At 40.9% G+C, this 15,114-nt stretch overlaps 1 protein-coding gene across 26 annotated transcripts in view; it reads right to left on the bottom strand.

Moving 5' to 3' along the window:
- Nucleotides 1–15,114, bottom strand: part of EYA4 (EYA transcriptional coactivator and phosphatase 4) — a 249,893-nt gene that overhangs the window by 165,709 nt on the left and 69,070 nt on the right. For 3 of the 26 annotated variants that reach the window (XM_061623895.1, XM_061623896.1, XM_061623900.1), the window contains exon 1: nucleotides 4,054–4,271. The exons of the other annotated variants lie outside the window; for them this stretch is intronic. The gene's annotated coding sequence lies outside the window, so the exon portion shown is untranslated. Of the gene's footprint in view, nucleotides 1–4,053; nucleotides 4,272–15,114 lie in introns of those variants that run through there. 26 annotated transcript variants of the gene reach the window in all.

Genomic DNA, 15,114 nt, shown 5'->3' with positions numbered 1-15,114 from the left:
CTGTTTTAAACTTGTTTTTATACTACTCACCTATCTACTCCTGAGAATATATTTTTATCCTTTGATGGATATGGATTTATCATATGGTTTGCCCAATCTCAAAAGATAGGTATTAGCTGGTTCAAAATGTCCAAATTTTATGTGAGGTGATACTTCCAAGTATCTTACCAGTGGGCACTCACCATTCCTACTTACAGGGCCTTTTCCAAATCTCTCAAGGTCAGCCAGAAAACAGTATGTAGGGTGGCTCAAGGTTTACTTAATATAGTGCCCAGCCCAGATGTTAAACTAAATTTTGCCCTGTCATCTTTAAAGGTCTATATCCCTGAGAAAATAAACAAGAAATCCTTATCCTGAAGGTACAATATGTGTGTATATATAACATACAATTTATATACAAATAATATTTCATTCATTACATAGGCAAAGAAAAGAACTCCCGTCAATATGTTCTTAGATATCAAATATGTCATGTCAGCGCATCAGCATGCATGCACTGTGCACTACATGTGCATGCCTGCCATCACCCAAGATGATGGCAGGGGCATCAACCCCTTAGGCATGTCATCATCTTGGGTGATGAGAGACCTGCACACGGAGCATGCAGGGCATTCACGCTGATATGACAGTGGGACTGGCGGGCTTATTTAAGCCTGAACTGCATGTATCGCGGTGGGGGGTCCATGGTGGTTAATGAGAGCTCCCACTTTGCGATCCACAGCAGCATCAGATTGCTGAGTCCTACAACCTGATGCTGCCATGTCCAATGCTGCCGCAGATCGCCAAGCAGGAGCTTCACTGTCCCACCCTAAGGAGGGGCCCCTCAGGGCCCAACCTGGTTGCCCACTGGCACCAGCCCTGGTTACAGAAATATCATAAGGTTAATCAACACAGATTCATCACTTGACACAACCTGCTCAAAATATTGGTATCACAGTCCAAGAGAAAATTCTACCATATATTCAGCCTATATAGATTTCTCTACAGGCACAGACAGGTAAATTAATTGTTTCAATGGAGCTACAATTTCCAGAATTAGAAGGGATATTATTACTTTCAATTCCTTTTTGTATCTGAATCCAAATCCACCAATTATTAATCTCTTAAATAATAAAAAAGGATTCAAATACAGAACAAATCCTTTTTCATTGTATTTAGGTTTGTTTGTTCTCTTTCCTACATGAAAAGGATAATTTACTACCAGCACAACCCTATACATATTTCTAAAGTAAGCCCCATTGAGTTCAATTAGGCTTATGCCAAGTAATTAAGTATAGGACTGCAGCATTAGGCTGCAATGTTATGCGCACTACCTTGGAGCAAGTTCTACTGTACTCGGTGGGGCTTACCTCTGAGTAGACATCCCTAGAAATTCACTGTTAATGTATAGCTGTTTGGTGCATACAAAATGCTAACTGTTAAACATTTCTACACAACTTCTTTTTTTAGAAAAAGATTTCTTTATTTACTACAATGTATACCTTTTATCACTTTCCCTCTCTTTAGTTGATGTCTGTGCAAAAACACACAGAATTCCTAAATATTGTCATGTTTTTCTTTTTTAACATTTTATTGCCAGGTAGATAGGAAAAAACATCCATAGTCACACCCATCTTCAATACTCAGGTGCATTCTTAATAGATAGCTATTTCTAAAATGACAGTTTTGAAAAAAGAGGTTTACAAAGATTTGTTTTTGATTACTTACCAAAACAAACAAAAATGTTCTAGCCCATCCCAACAAAGCTCTGTTAATTTCACAATTGTGTTTTAAATATTAGTTCCTGACAGCTAAATATCACAACCCTTGCTATTTAACAAGTATCTTTTTACTACTACTTTTAGAAATAAGGATACAGAATCTATTTTTATTTTTATTTTATATGTAGCATTGTTGGCCCTGAGCTACAGTATGAGATAAAATGTAACTATATCTATCTACATTTATGTAAATAAATTTATTCAAATTTTCACACTAATGAAATGTTTTTAAACTGACCATAGAGTTTGCTTTACTAAAAATCTTATATATGTCTATTTGGAAATAAGTCCCAGTAAGTTCAGTTGTATTGTACTCTAAAGATGAAATCCTATACACACTTGCCTGACAGTCTCATTGATCTCAGTGGAACTTACGTTTGAGTAGACAAGGAGGGTCAATCTTTAAAAGACAATTGGCTTGTAACCTCTACAGTACATGCAGTTTATTGTGATTTTTTTCCTATTTGTTTATAATCAATATCTTTCCATTTTCTTCAATTGGGCTTCTACAGGACACACATCTTGTTGGTTTCCCCTAACTGAGCATTTCACTAACAAGAGCACTGGTCAACATTATATGTACATTTAAAACACTGGAAAGGATTTTTACTCATCTCTTTTAGACTATTCCAAATATTAAAATCATGTTTTTAACCAAGAGCAAAAAAAAATGCTATTCAATTCTAACTTAGATATAATGTACATTATATCTGTACATAAACCCACATTACAGACTGGTAGGCAAATAATACCAGGTATCATTCAATGTACACTTAATAAGCTGTTTGAGATATGCATTTCTTTAATAGCTGTCTTGCATTTTCTAAACATACACTCATCATTTTCCAAACATTAAATCTAAGAGGTCTTCCCGGATGGTCTTTTATGGTTCATCTATGGAATTCATTAAACTATTTTATCAGAACCACATAATGTAATTATAAACATTTAAATATAAGCCTCTTAAAATATTTTTGAAGAAGGCTTTGGTTATTATAACATTTAAAAGATGTATAATTCATTCATAGGTAAGATTTTAGTATTCAAAAAGCTGTTAGTTTAGAAGCCAAGCCCTGTCTGATTTAAAAAAAAGTTTAACTGAACTGAAATGTTTCAGAAAAAATACTGAGCAATCTAAGAAAAGAAACATGTAACTGGATATTGCTGTTTGCTATTCACTAGACCATACAAACCAAATTGAGGAATATATTGTTCTGTAATAATTTATCATACTTTTCCAAAAAACAGGCTCCCTTAACAATACAGCTCCAAATTTATTTTCACAAATGAACAGTTCAAACATTTTATTTTTCTCTCTAAAATTTACTTCCTTTTCTAATGTAATAAAATACTACTCCTAAAGCAAAAGACACTCCCAAGTCCTCTTGAATGAAAGAGACATTTAAGAAGCAGTTGTTGTTAATGCCAATTCACATCATCTATGCTGAATGCAATAAGGCACTTTTAACTTTTGCTTAGTCTGTTGTTCTGCCTACAAGGTAGAAAAAATGTACACATGGATACAGTATTGCTTAACAACTATTGTTTTACAGTCCGCTACATTATTAGCATTGCTATAAAGTACATCAAAGTACCCTGAATGATTTCTAAACACAGGAAAACTGTTATAAAATGCAGCTCCACATTTTAGTTCTGGAATGTCAGATTAAACTTTCTAACAATTAAAGAAGTACTACAAATGATGTATCAATTTCTATTCCAAACAGTAATTCATCTCTGAAACACTGCAAATTACTATTTTAAAGGTCTTCCTGTACGCACACAGGCTAAAATTCGACATGTGCTTATCCTGGAGTGAGCCCCACTGAACATAGTAGGGGTCACTTCTGAATAAAGATATACACAGTAGTACTGCTATATTTTTTTAAAAAGAAAACGTATTTCTGCCAAATGTCTGATTATTCTATTGCTTAACTATGTTTCTCTCCTGAAAACAACTAATAATTAAATATTTCATATATTAGAAAAAAATAAGGAAGCATTCTGAAAACCTGGATGCCTATCTGTGAAATGTCTAAATATGCATTCAGATTATTTATACAACTATCATTTATAGAAGGATGACTGATGGTAAAGCAGTTAAGAACTTCTATACAAGTGTTACGTTATCTATGAAAAATATAAAACACACTAAGTAAACTAAGAACGGAAAATTATATGAAAAAATGGGGGGAAACTCATTAGTGATTTAATGAAACAGACACTATTCACTCTCAACTGCTTTCTGAATGTGCTAATCATTAACCCATATGGAAATAAGTCATCAGCTTACCTCATTTTCCTCTCAAGATATTTAAAAGAATTTCCCAAGCATGCTGACTCTCATTTCAGGAAAAAAACATATGGCGGTGTTAAATTCTGTACCAACTAAATTCCACTGGAAGTGTGTAGCCAATTTCAACATCAGATAATTCTGCAGCCAGCACTATTGTCTCAAACTCAAAACTAAAGACACTTTGTTCTTCCTTGAGCAGTCACGGCAGGCTCAGTTGGCTTACTTAAGTTAACTAAAGTGAGATCTGGATAGTAAACAAGCCTGTCTCAGACCAATGACTTTCTACACCCTTCTGTTTATAGTAAGATGACTTGCATTCAGAGGTCACCCTCATCAACAGCTTATGTCTTTCAGTGGGTATCTTATGTGGTGCATTTATCCCAAGGCTCTTTCAATGAACTCAGCTCTCCAGCCACTACTTGCCTGCTGTCACTGTGACACATCTGCTTCTTATTGTATGAAGTCCTTCTAAAATTTGAATGCATACATCCATGTGTATGTAGGTATGTATATATACATACACACTCTCACATACAGACAAGGTACATTATATTAATGTTCCATTTTAGATAAAGCGTTAACATATTAGCACTAAAGCATTTGGGAGATTTTACATTACAAAGTGTTCTCTAAGTGCAGTAACAGCAGTAGCAGTAATAATAACTATCACCTTCTCTTCCAGGACTACCATATAAGAATTCAGTAGATAATACTTGCACTAGTACATGGTAACATATTAGAAATAAAAGACAAACGCCAAATAAAGATGGATGCTACTCTAACATCTGTAGCAAATCATCTCCCTCTCCTCCCCAATGGACAGAATCATCCTGACAGAAAACAAAAACTATAGATAAAATTTTATCGTTCGTTCTTGTTACCACAATTCAGGCCATAGTATATTTTTGTTGCAGTAGTACCAATACATGCTTTCAACCATACTTTGCATGTTAAGGCATGAAATAAATAATCTGAGTGTTGCTATTATTACTGTTATAAAAGTACTAACATCTTTAGCATATTGCAAGCCATATGTCGCAATAGTTACATAATATTTAATATTTAAAAAATAACATTTATGGATAAATTTTGATGTACATGTTTTGTATTGAGAATCCCGCTTCCCACTCTTTCCTGAAGTCTAGCAGAAGCAGGTATAAATTTACACTCTACAAAAGATGCAAAATGCAGAAGTTCAATGCTCTTCTACAACGGACACTTAAAACGGAAGATGGCACTCTCTCCCAACATGAGCACATCTTGCTTGCTGTTCAGACACAGCATTTGAGTGAAAGTTACACCTGCAGAACACTGTCGGCACATTGTCCTAGTGCAACATTTAAGTGACAGCAGCTTGACTCTGTTAAAGCTAATAAAATCTGATTGATGACTTGGACTAAAAAGCTACCTCGGCAGATTAGGATATTTGTGCCATCATTTGACAGCTCCAACAGGTTATTATTAGAAAGGATTGCCAGGACCCCAAGGGTCATTAATAATACTTATACATTTAGGACCACCTTCCACATTACTTTTTGAAAGACACAAGGGTACGCTCAAACCCATGCCCTCATAATATGTTAAAGGCCACATTCACACTGTACATTTATTCCACTATCATTCCACTTTAAATAGTCATGGCTTCCCCCAAAGCATCCTGGGAAGGTTAGTTTATAGGAGACTCCCATTCTCCTCACAGAGCTACAACTCTGAGATTGGGTTAGTAGTCAGTTCCTCTTCTCAGGAAACTCTGAGAATTGTAGCTTTATGAGGGGAATAGGGGTCTCCTGACAACTCTCACCACCCTTCAGAAGCTATACTTACCAGGATTCTTTGGGGAAAGCGATGACTATTTAAAGTGGAATAATAGTGGAATAAATGTATGGTGTGAATGTGGCCGCAGTATATAACATGTGGTACAAGCTGTATTTGTGAAAGAAGGAAATAAATAATAACAGTATTTAAATAGTGCTTTACAGACATTATCTCAGCAACTCTGACAATGACCCTGTAGGTAGGCCACTAGTATGATATTCATATTACAGGGAGTAGGGTTGAGGTCAATAGCTTGCCTAGAGATTGCTGAGATGTTATTTAACTGAGAATTTCCCACTCACACTCTGTACTGCACTAGAAATAAATAGCTGAATTTTGAATTTGATGGATAATAATAATAATAATAATAATAATAATAATAATAATAATAATAATAATAATAATAATTTAATTTTTGTGTCGCCTATCTGGCCGAAGTCACTCTAGGCGACGTACACAATTAAATTCCAGTAAAATTACAATTTAAAATACAGACCAAATACAATACAGCATCATAAAACAGTGTATAAACAACGGGCATTCAGTAATATTGATAAAGATTAGCCCACCCCGGAGGTCCCGAAAGCCTGTTCAAAAAGCCAAGTTTTTAATGCTCGGCGAAATGCATCCAGGGAGGGGGCATGTCGAAGATCGAACAGGAGGGAGTTCCAGAGAGTGGGGGCCGCCACTGAGAATGCCCTCTCCCTAGTTCCCACCAACCTAGCTGTTTTTGTTGGTGGTACTGAGAGAAGGCCCTGCGTGGCTGATCTGGTCAGGCGGCTTAATTGGTGGTACTGGAGGTGTTCCTTCAGGTAAACTGGGCCGAGACCATATAGGGATTTAAAGGTTAATACCAACACCTTGAATTGGGCCCGGAAAACAACTGGAAGCCAGTGTAGATGAACTAACACCGGCGTAATGTGGTCACGGCGGCGGCTATTTGTGAGCAGACGAGCCGCCGCATTTTGTACCAGCTGTAATTTCCGGACCGTTTTCAAGGGTAACCCCACGTAGAGCGCATTGCAGTAGTCCAATCGAGAGGTGACCAGGGCATGTACTACCAGTGGGAGCTGATGAATAGGGAGGTAGGGTTGCAGCCTCCGGATAAGATGTAGTTGATACCAAGCTGCCCGGCTCACTGCCGAAATCTGAGCCTCCATGGACAGCTTGGAATCAAGAACAACCCCAAGGCTGCGGACCTGATCCTTCAGGGGTAATCTTATCCCACTGAGTTCCAGGTCAACAATACCCAACCTTCCCCTGTCACCCACGAGTAGCACCTCGGTTTTGTCAGGATTGAGCTTCTCCCATATCCTAAAATCTGGTTGTGACTCAGAAATGTACATTTTTTAAATAAGAAATGTGTTATGCACACAATCTTTTAAAAAATCTACTGCTAAGCTCTCATAATTAAATTCTTGGGAATGTTATTTACCGCCTCTCCCCAACTCCCAAATACAGAGTACTTCCTAATTACAGGTTCTGTAATTATCTGAAGCATTAAAATCTCAAGTAATCCTCACTTTATTGCATTATCCAGTGTAAACCAGGCTTGCCTCTATGATAATAAAAGCCCACTGAAGCATGTTTATATTCTAGAGGAAGCATATTGTTATAACCTTGTTCTTTACTGCTACAGCAATCAAAGGAAAAAACAGGAAAAGGTGCAATGCAACAACAGCAACTAAATCTGTATTCAGTAGGGGCTCACTTTTCAGCTAATTTGGCGGCTAAAATTAGAGTAAGGCCCCACTCATATGGCACTTGTTCTGCTTTTATGACGTTTTTCAGGCATCGGGCGCTATTTTATTGATGGAGTTCTGCTTTTCGGAGGGGTTCCGCTTTTAGGCGGGGGTCTGGAACTTAACCCGCCATATGAGTGGGGCCCTACTGTACAAGAAAACTAATGAAACAACATGTTTGTTTATATACTTCAGTATTGTTTAGATTAAAAACGTTCAATTTATGAAAGAAAAACACCTATGCAATATACAAATATAAAAAAGAACACAAAATCCATATAAAATAACAATAAAATATCAGTTTACATGCCTTTTCAAAATAAATGTTTTGACTCAACTTCTAACAGTCTATCTATGCCAATAAACTCATTCCCTCTTTCCAGCGCATCCCAGGAATTGGAAGTTTTGTAATGTAGAACTCAAGACTGCTAACAGAGAATTCAATTTACAGTTTCCAAGGTTCTTTATAGGAAGCCAAAAAGATAGGTGAAGTGGTTTAAACTAGTGCTGAGGTTTATAAATATGAATCTTGTTAAATATAAAAATAAATTTAAAGAATGCAATTTCCAGAACAGTCAAGAGACAGAATGAAACTGCTGATGTATAAGTAAAACCACACTCATGATTCTCCTTCCCATTCCTTCTAGGCAAAGGGCTCATCCACGTGGCAATTTACTGTGTGTTTGGTGCTACTTGCATTCCTTTAATTCACATGGTTCACACGACGTTGCAGAGAAGCAGAAGCTATCACACAGTTTTCCCCTTTAAATCCGTATTAACACAATCAGTTGATAAGTGAAAATGGAAGGAAAAAACATTTCAGCTGCGCTGCGCTCCTCCTTGTAGGCGCTTTGCTCCAATGTTTTTTAGTGGGTGAATGAATCATCACTTTCAGCTGTTCACCTTTCTCCACCCACTGTCCTGAATTCCATTTTGTTTCCGGAGGCTTAACCAGAAACTTCCAACTGACTGCTCTGTCTTTCCCCATAGGAGTTTGCTGCAGCCCTCCTTTCTTCCCCAGTAAGCTTCCTTCCTTCACGCCTTGTAACCAGCAATGAGCTCCTTTCCCACAGTATCTAATCAGAACTGCTACTGTATTTCATCCTGCCAGTGTGTGTGTGTCCCCACTTTCCCAGGTGCAGAACCCCCTTTCTCCCCAGCCTTTTCCCCAGGATGCTTTCATTGCACCTGCTGCCCGCAAAAGCTGTCGTAGCCACTGCCTACTTTACCTTTCACTCACTCCCCCCCGTCCACCTTTCACTCAGGCTTGTTCATTAGAGAAGGGGAGTCTTAAGTTTCATTGTTTCTTGTCAACTGCACGCCAAGGCACTCTCCCCACTTCAGCCTTGAAGCCCAAACAGTCATGTTTGGAGGGAAATGTTGCCTTCTATTGATACGTCAGAGGGAGTAAACATGTAAAATTGGGAGCAGGGCCACAAGGAAACAGTGACACTAATCCTTCCCAGAGGAACGCCTACTTGTGTGAATGGAAAACAGCAGATTCTGCACCTGGGAAAGTGGGGACACACACACACTGGATCCTCCTGGATCTCTCAGCGGCTTTTGATACCGTCGACCACGGTATCCTTTTAGATCGCCTGGAGAGTTTGGGATTGGGAGGCACGGTTTTATGGTGGTTCCAGTCCTTTCTCTCTGATAGGCGCCAACAGGTAGCATTGGGTGACGAGGTTTCAGACCCTTGGCCTCTCAATTGTGGTGTGCCACAGGGTTCTATCCTCTCTCCCATGCTATTTAACATCTATGTAAAGCCGCTGGGAGAGATCATCAGGAGATTTGGGCTGCAGTGTCACCAATATCTCTCATTTAAATCTTCACCAGAGAGGGCTGTGGAGACCATGTCCAAGTGCCTGGAATCTGTGAGTGGATGGATGGGCAGGAACAGGTTGAAGTTGAATCCTGGTAAGACTGAGGTACTACTTGTGGGAGACAAGGGAGGGTTAGGAGATGTTGACCTGGTGTTTGGTGGGGTGAAGTTGCCCCTACAGGACCAGGTCCGCAGCCTCGGGGTTGTTCTTGATTCCAAGCTGTCCATGGAGGCTCAGATTTCGGCAGTGAGCCGGGCAGCTTGGTATCAATTACACCTTATACGTAGGCTGCAACCCTACCTCCCTGTTCAACAGCTCCCGCTCGTGGTGCATGCCCTGGTCACCTCTCGATTGGACTACTGTAATGCGCTCTACGTGGGGTTACCCTTGAAAACGACCCGGAAATTACAGCTTATACAGAATGCGGCAGCGCGCTTACTTACCAACAGCCGCCGACGGGATCACATCATGCCAGTGTTGTTTTCCGGGCCCGATTCAAGGTGTTGGTTTTAACCTTTAAAACCCTGTACGGTTTCGGCCCAGCTTACCTGAAAGAGCGCCTCCACCGCCACCAATTATGCCGCCCAACTAGATCAGCCACACAAGGCCTTCTCTCAATCCCTCCAACCAAAACAGCTAGGTTGGTGGGTACCAGGGAGAGGGCCTTTTCTGTGGTGGCCCCCACTCTCTGGAACTCCCTCCCATATGATCTTCGACATGCCCCTTCCCTAGATGTATTCCGCAAGGCCCTGAAGACGTGGCTATTCCAGCAAGCCTTTGAGGTCATTGGGTAAATCACCATGATTCTGTCATTTATTGTATGTTGTTATTATAATTGCTTTTATATGTATTGATGACTGTCCAGTATTTTACCTATTGTTATTAATGTGATTACATCTGTTATTATTGTATTTTATCTCTTTTAAAGTACGTCGCCTAGAGTGGCTAATTGCCAGATAGGCGACAAACAAATTAAATATTATTATTATTATTATTACTATTGAGCAAGAAGTGTGGACTTTGAATATCTATTATGATGGTAAAAGCAGCATCTTTAGTACCAAGTTAGGCTCCCATGTGGATAAGCCCAAAGACTAAGTCAGGTGATTGATTTCTTCGATCTCTGGGATGACTTTTTTCAAAATAGGCTGAGTTGTAATAAGGATAGGCTCACAATATATTTTGGCAAGAATGCACTTGTAGTTACATAAAATTACAACAGGCATGGGGAATCTTTTTCAGTCCAAGGGCAACATCCTCTACAGGACAGACTTCCAAGGGCCACATACCAGTAGTGGGTGGGGCTAAAAGCAGAAGTAGATGAAACAACAAATGTAAATGTTACCTTTGTACCATATACTAATTTTTCCATAATCTATCCATGCAAGCAGAAAGCATTATCAAATTTCCAGAACATATGTCAGCCAGGCAAAAAAAACTCAATGAGGGTGCAAAGCAGGTGAGGGATGTGGCCTAGTTAGAGACATTATGGCTAGGAAGATGGCCTGGCCTGGGGAGAGTCCCAAGTTCCAGACAGGCAGGCTTGGAGGACTGCATTTGCCCCCCGGACCCCCTCACACCTGATTTACAATTAACTACTCACAATTTGGAGCCTGGGCGCCAGCAAGCTTATACATCTAAGACATGACGCATTGATTCTCATGGAGAAAACCCATCAAAGGTAGTGTGAATCAACCAGGTGTAAACCCAGGAAAACAATGAAAATGGATTGCCAACACTATAATCTGTGGGTTTCAAGGTACTTTTAACAACATGTGCAGGTATAATCTGGAAATCCAGCACCACCCTAGAGACACAAGGCAAATAGCATGTGTTTTCCATGGAAATAGAGGGGAAAAAGAATTCCCAAGATACAGGAGTTGATTTCTTTAAAATGGCAGTGAATGGCGTAAAGAGAAATTGATAAACAATAGAGTTTAACTGTATAAAGCAATAGGTTGGAACAGTCCACCTCCGACATAAATTACAGCAGACAAAACATTTTAATTAGTTTCTCTATTTTTAATTTTTATTTATATTCCTTTTGAGAGGTGCATTTTTATTCTCTAGTATTGTTAAAATCGTTACATTTGCAACTAAACTGAGTAGAAATGCTATGTTCACACCTATCCAATGTATCTTTGAACGCTACCACCAATTAATAAAAGGGTGTCTGAAAGGAATACTATAGGACTATTCCCACTTTCAAGATGCATCTAACTAAGACTAACGAAAATTTCAAAAGCCATGCTTTTCTTCAATTTGAATAGGAATTGGACATTCAATAAGATCCTGCTGGAACAGGCCAGAGGCTCATCTAGTCTATCCCTGTTCACTTTAAGAAACCTAGCATTTCTTTCATTTTGCAAATTTAGGCTAATCAGGCAAAAAACCAATAAAAATAGAAGAAACAAACTGTCAGCTCTTCACTGAGACAGCAGTGTCGGTGGGGGTGCAGGCAGGGCTGGAGATTCCTTGGTAATTGCCAGGCCGTAAGTCCTCAGCCGGCAGCTTGGCTATAAATCTGCCAGGCTAGCAAGGAGGAAGCAAGATAAGGGCAGAGGCCGTTCAAAGCTTACGTGCCAAGCCAGAAATCCAGAAGAGACGTCAGTGAAGGTCCGGGTCTAGTTTGCCGAGAGATCAGTCCAAGTCAAGGTTCAGGGGGTAGGAAGACACACAGTGGTCACGCCTGACGTTGTAGTCAGCAACAAGCTGAAGCCAAGGTTTGACTTTTAAGGAGCAGGTTTGTCAGCAGGTGTGAGCCATCAGCGTTTTGGCCTTAAGTGGACAGGCCTGCCCCTCTTCTGCCTGACCTTCTGTTGTCTACGTTCTGCAGGTGAGGGGGGAGTATCCTGTTCACTGTCTGCGTCTGGCTGAAGGGCTTCAGCTGTGTCTGGGGTGCTCTGTAGCTGAGGGGGAGAAGGAGCTGGGTTCTCAGGAGTTTCCTTCATTTCTCCTTCTGGGTCTGCTGCTTCTGGGTCTGCTGCTGTTACTCCTGAGTCATCCTCGTCTGATGAGTCCTCTGACGGGGCCATGACACAAACCATCATTATACAAAAAAAGTAAACGTGTTCTGGAAATCATGTCCCCTGCAGTTTTCCAATGTCAAGCAGACATAAAGCACTCATTTCCATACAAAGAGCTCAGAAAAAAAGAGGGGATCAAGACTCATTGAATACTACATGAAATTTAATCAGTATCATTTTCTCAGCTATCACTATCAATTTCTGTTTCTTCTGCTTCTTCATATTTGTCAACATATTTATCATGGATACCAAAGAACTGAAAGTTTACAGAGATTCAAACAAGCTTCTACATCCTTTTCCATGTCCTAGACCCCTTTTTTAATTTTTCCAAAAAATGCAACAAAAAAGGGCTTTGGAAAAAATGGGGGAGGGAATGGTTTTTCTGATTTTCCCCAGTTTTTTTTCCAGTCCTCCATATTTCAGCTGTTTTTTCCCCAGGCGTTCATTCCTTTAAGCTGGACGATGGCTAAGCACAAGTTGCAAAAGATGTGCTGTGAGGTTGATCAGGCACGAGTAAAACATCATAACCATGCCTACTGTGTGGTAGTGAGGGTGGCAAAGAAGGCCCACTTCTCTGCCTCCATCGCATCCTGAAGTAGCCATCCAGTGGAGCTTTTCCATATTGTCAGGAGTCTGTTGACATCAACTCCAGGAAATGGAGTCTTACACCCTTTGGAACCTCACTGTGAATTGTGTGCAAGGCACTTTGAGGGTAAAGTTGCTCGCCTCCATAGCAGTCTTGATGCCCCCTCCACATCTACTGTAGTCCCCAATGAGGTGTCCAATGCAACGTCTGCTGCAATATCTTGGGAACGGCTTCAGTTGATGCGGCCTGATGACATAGACAAGGTGCTTGTGATAATGAGGCCAGCAACATGTCCTCTCGACCCTTGCCCTTCTTGGTTTACTAAAGCTTGCCGAGGGGGGTTGAGCGAGTGGATACAGGGTATGGTCAATGTATCACTGTGGGAGGAAGTGGTTCCAGCCACCCTGAATGAGTGATCCAACAGCTCCTGAAAAAGCCCACCCTGGACTCATTGGTCTGCAACAATTACCGACCGGTTGCAAATACCCCCCTTTTAGGGAAGGTGATTGAGAGGGTTGTGGTGCGGCAATTGCAAGTACTCTTGGATGAAACAGATTATCTTGACCCATTCTAGTCTGGGTTCTGGCCTGGTTATGGGAGTGAATCAACTTTGGTTGCTCTGATGGATGATCTTTATTGAGAGGACACGGGGAGTGTGACCCTGTTACTCTTACTTGATCTCTCAGCGGCTTTTGATACCATTGACCATGGTATCCTTTTGGGCCGACTTGGTGAGATGGGTATCAGAGGCACTGTTTTACAGTGGTTCCGATCTTATCTCCAACGTTGTTCTCAGAGAATAGCATTGGGTGATTGTCTTTCGATCCCCTGGCAGTTGTGCTGTGGGATGCCGCAGGTTACCATCTTGTCCCCTATGCTGTTTCACATCTATATGAAGCTCTTGGAAGCAGTTATCAGGAGATTTGAGGAGGTGTCAGCAGTATGCTGATGATACCCAGCTTTATTTCTCTGTAAGATCTGAATCAGGAGAGACCGTGCAAGCCTTGGACCGGTGCCTGGACTCAGTGGTGGGCTGGATGAAGGCCAAGAAACGGAGTCTGAATCCTAGCAAGAAAGAGGCGCTGTGGGTTGGTGATTCCCAGGTTCAGATAATAGGTCAGTTGCCTGTTTTTATGATGTTTTAAAGTGTTTTTAGCGCTTTTGTTTGCCGCCCTGGGCTCCTGCTGGGAGGAAGGCAGGATATAAATCAAATAATAAATAAATAAATAATGTTTCTAATCTAATCTTGATCCAGGAAGCAGGGGACGCTGCCCACAGCTTCCCTTTAAGGGAATGTGGGGTGCCATGTCCACTGAACTAGCACAGGTGGGGATGTGATGGGTGAAGTCACCCCAGCTGGCAAGGGGTCTTAACACCAGCCCATGCCAAGGAGGCCCCAATCACCCCCCCTTTCTTCCCACAGGTTTCCTCCTCCCAGCTAGTACTTGTATAACTGCATTATAACAGTTTTATTTTCAACACCTTACCTAATGAGCCCTAGAATAGAATTTGACTTTTTCAAAGCTGCCGCATACTGAGGCAGTAAGCTATCCACTACAACTTCAAGGTCTCATTCCTGGTCAGTCACCGCCAGTTCAGATGCCATGAGCATATGTGTGAAATTAAGGTTTTTGCCCCAGTGTGTACCCGTGAAAAATAGAAATGGACTGCCTTCAAATCAATCCAGACTTATGGCTACCCTATGAATAGGGTTTTTGTGGTAAGTGGTATTCAGAGGTGGTTTACCATTGCCTCCCTCTGAGGCTAGTCCTCCCCAGCTGGCTAGAGTCTGCTCAGCTTGCCACAGCAGCACAAGACAGCCCTTTCTTTGTCCGCAACTGCCAACTGGGGGGCAACTGGGCTCCTTGGGACTATGCAGCTTGCCCACGGCTGCACAGGTGGCAGGACACGTAACCCCTGAGCCACTCACTATGGGGGTGATCTTTGGCTGGCCCTTGACACCCAGGAGACACAAGCAGGGATTTGAACTCACAGACTCTGGACTCCCAGCCAGGCTCTCCTCCTCACTGTGCTATACCAGCTGTGTATGTGTACCCTTATTT

This window comes from Rhineura floridana, chromosome 4 (genome assembly GCF_030035675.1).
Source record: "Rhineura floridana isolate rRhiFlo1 chromosome 4, rRhiFlo1.hap2, whole genome shotgun sequence".
In the NCBI taxonomy this organism is placed as follows: Eukaryota; Metazoa; Chordata; class Lepidosauria; order Squamata; family Rhineuridae; genus Rhineura; species Rhineura floridana.
The sequence above is the reverse complement of the archived record's forward strand: the minus strand, read 5'-3'. Positions and strand labels throughout refer to the sequence as shown.